Here is a 3987-nt window from a genome sequence, read left to right on the forward strand (position 1 = left end):
AGTCTACCAAGCAGCAGCACACAAGTATCTCAAAATCTACAAGATGACTTGATCATATAAAGTACTTCACCCCCTTCACATAATTGTTACGTCTAACCATGTAATAAATGAAGACTAACAAAGCCAAGTGGTAGGCTAATCTAGATGTGAAGTTAAGTTAAGACAAACCAGGGAATCCGATAACATCACTGGTTTGTTATCGGATTTTTCCAAGTAGAAGCATCCTCACCTGCTAGAATTTTTGTTGTTGTTGTTGTTGTAGAACATGTGCATCGCTTTAATATCTAATCTAACCATTTGAAATTTTGGGTTAAGATTAAATTAATGTCTTCCTTAGGGTGTTCAAGAATACATCTCCAAGCCCTTTAATACCTATATTATACACAATTGGGTGTTCAATAATCATTACGTGTTAGAGTTATCTTATTATACAAGAAGCAATAAATAATACCTGCCTAATATTTAATTTTCGTTTAGGCCAGCGCTCTCCTGTGAAGGTACTGTTTTAGGTAGGCCGTAAAAGAAGCGGCAGTTGTTGAAGCAACTAACCAACTGCAAAAATAAGAAACGCGAGGAAACAAAGTATTCAAATTTTGCAGTGAAAGCATTAATAAATTTCTTTTGCCATCATTTAACATCAATGAATTCAAGAGAACAAAAAAATTGAAAAGAAAACGTCAGTGAATTCCAATATCAACATAGTATAATAAATAGGTCGGGAACTAATGGGATGGGATCAATTATAACAATTATTAATGAAAATTTTCAACATTCATTGTACACACCTTTAGTCTTTAGTTGTCTTCACATTTTACATGTATTGGTTGGGTCATAGCAAGAATATTCTTTCTCGGGGATAAAATGCCCTACCGAATTCATGGGGAAATCCGTTCGAAGAGAGGACGTCACTCACCAGCATACACTCTAGGAACTCGCCCTACGTGGAACTTTTATTTGGTCCGGTCACCTGACGTAGCTTTACGTTCGGACGCCAGTAAAATAGTGTCATGTGTTCTCACTATTTACCGTGCGGCCCGACAACCCCGACCCGGAACGGAGACGGGATTGCTATGTTCGCGTGTTGCTAGGTATTGCTCGGTATTGGTCGATTTTGCTCGGCAATAACGAGAAATATCATTCTGTGAAGATCAATACCGAACAATACCGAGTAATACCGAGCAATTGGTATTTCTCGGTATTGCTCGGTATTGGTCTTCACAGAGCGATATTTTTCATTATTACCAAGAAATACCTAGCAATATTGAGCAATACCTAGAGCAATACGCGAACATAGCAATCCTGGGTCAAGTCGTCGGGCCGCGCGGTATTGAGTAAGACCACGTGGCGACATGTTATTGACATTCGAACGTAGAGCTACGTCAGGTCACCTGAACTAATAATTATTCCCCTACGTGGGGCAATCATAAGGCCCCCCTCAGTCCAAATCAGTTCATTGTTTGGAGCCCTTAGAGTTAGTGGAATGTTCATGCAGGAAAGCGCCTATCTCAACAACCTCTTATTATGACACAATTTATTCTAGATTCGAAGACTTCCATGCCGACCCGCCCTTCAGTTCACTCTATCAAGAAGCCGACGTCGAATACCCTATATTATTAACCGCTGTTACAAGACATCCCGTCGGATGTGCATACATCCTCATAGAATTCATCCTACGATAATTCGCCCTCCATTGAGCTCGCCCAACGACAAACTGCACGGCAAATCATTAACTTTGCCTCCTCAAAGGACCTATTAAGTTGTGCCATGTGCCCTTGGATTCATGGTTTAAAATTGCGCAATATGAGGCTCGCCTTTGCACAATTCCAGTAAAAAACAATTATGTAATTCTTAACTCTGTGTTATAATCAGTTAATAGTATATCTGGATATTCATTGAAAAATATAAAATCCTGCACATACTTCAAAAGGCATAATAAAATACACATTTAAAAGGTTTCCTATCAAATAGCACCAAATCATTCATATAAATAGATGCTCGAGTTATTGGATATATCATGATCGATACATAAATGGATCGAGTCATATGTTCTTTTACCCAAAAAAAAAGTCTTTCTATTTTGCATGGTCCAATCATTGATCCCCGGAATTTCTACAATAAATTTGATAGGTAACTAGTAGAATTCTTGTATGTATATGAATTATTGTATGTTTCCTATCAAATAGCACCAAATCATTCATATAACATCCAAAACAAATGCCTCCATGAACATTAAATTAAATGGTCATAAGCTCAAACTAACAATAACAACAGCAACATCAAATCCCACTACGTGGAGTCAATTACATGAATCATTTTTCTCCATGGTGTCCTATTAAGAATCAAATTCTTATTTAAATATAATAAAAAGATACATTTTTATACTTTGTAACCAAGTTTTTTTAGGTCAACATCAATTTTTCTTAACATAGGCCATATCTAATACATCTACTCTCTTAAATGGGTCATCATAAGCCCAATGTTTTATGAGACCAAACCATCCAAGTTGCCTCTGATGAGGACATTGACAGACGTTTTCGACGAGTATATCAGCACAGGAGTCGCATATCGATGGCTACGATCCACAACCTTTATTTTGATGCTTAGTCTTTATTTTGATGGTTTATGTATTAATTGGTATTTATGGTTGTACCCTTTATTTTGAGTCTGCTTGAGTTGTAGCCCCAGAAGCATTTGAGTCATTGTATTTTATTTTCTTAGGCCTATATATTGTGGCATCCTCTATTATATCGGATGATGAATGATGAATGAGAATTCCACTTTTCTTACTTGATCTCTTTGTGAGTTCTTGAGAGGAGAAGCCCAAGTGAGGGTGAGAGCAATACCCGTCAACCTTAGTGGATTCATAGGTTCGCGGTTCGTCGTCTTCTTCTTTTCTCCTACATCCCACCCCCTCAATTCCCCATAGCACCCGCCGGCCTCCCCCTTCCACCTTTTTTTTTTCTTCCTCAAAGACTAGCCTCCTCCCTGAACCCCTACAGCCGGCCCCTTTGGCTCCCAAGCCGCTGGCCTCCAGTCAAGGCCCAACGGCCGACCCAGCCCGCTGGCTACCCCTCCATACTCCCCTAAGTTTGAATTTCAAATTTCAAATTACCCATAATTACTTTCCTAAAATGCATCCATGCTATTTAGAAAATATTCATTATTGAGATTCAATCTATTTTGAATTTCAAACACCTTCCTATGAAAATAACCCCTCATTAGGAAGTTACCTTAATTTAAATCAAATCTGAAATTAAAATCTGATTTGATTTAAATCACATTAACTCCATTGAGGACCACATGCATTGCATCTAGACATATTCTCCCCTCCTATGGCTGACCCCCTGATGCGGACATCCAACCGTCCATGCTTATCCGAGGAGAAAATTCAAAGAAGAGGGGGAGAAGGAGGCGGCGGCAAGGTGGGAGGGGACGGCGGGCTGGAGGCTGGCCGCGGATGCTGGTGTAGGATTGGCCGGCGGAGGAGGCCTTGGCGGCCGGTGGTCTTGATGGTTTCCAAGGGGTCGACGACAGCAAGGTGAGGGAGGAGGAAGAGGAGAAAATCTGAGGATTTTCGTTGCTTTGATTCCACCACCTGTTAATCTTTCAAGACTCGATCTCCACAACAACGAATAGATCAAAGAGAACTAAAAGGAAACGAAAATATAAGAAACCTAGAACTCACAAAGAGATCTAGTTTTTCCTACGAAACTCACTAAGAGATCGATGAGAGTGAACTCACTAAGAGATCACCATGAACTCACTAAGAGATCAACAAGAACATAAAATTTTCATTATCAATAATTCATCATCCAAATACAAGAGAAGGGGCCTCTATATATAGGCCTCAAAGAAATTAAAAGACACATTTGCCCCTTGGGCTTACATAAGACAAGAGGGTAAAAAGGGAAATTGCAAAAATTAAATAAAAATACACTTAATAAACTGAAATGAAATAAAGTGATCTCGGCCGTCAATCTTCAGCTC

The 3987-nt window shown here is 39.3% G+C and overlaps 1 long non-coding RNA gene across 1 annotated transcript; it reads right to left on the bottom strand.

Moving 5' to 3' along the window:
- Window positions 1-290: 290 nt before the first annotated feature.
- LOC114580021 lies at window positions 291-1060 on the bottom strand. The gene is made up of 2 exons (XR_003701326.1): window positions 452-1060; window positions 291-372 (listed from the first exon to the last, which is right to left on the bottom strand). It is a non-coding gene; the product is annotated as an uncharacterized LOC114580021 (long non-coding RNA).
- Window positions 1061-3987: the final 2927 nt, after the last annotated feature.

Source organism: Dendrobium catenatum, unplaced genomic scaffold, assembly GCF_001605985.2.
Source record: "Dendrobium catenatum unplaced genomic scaffold, ASM160598v2 fragScaff_scaffold_743, whole genome shotgun sequence".
Classification (NCBI taxonomy): Eukaryota; Viridiplantae; Streptophyta; class Magnoliopsida; order Asparagales; family Orchidaceae; genus Dendrobium; species Dendrobium catenatum.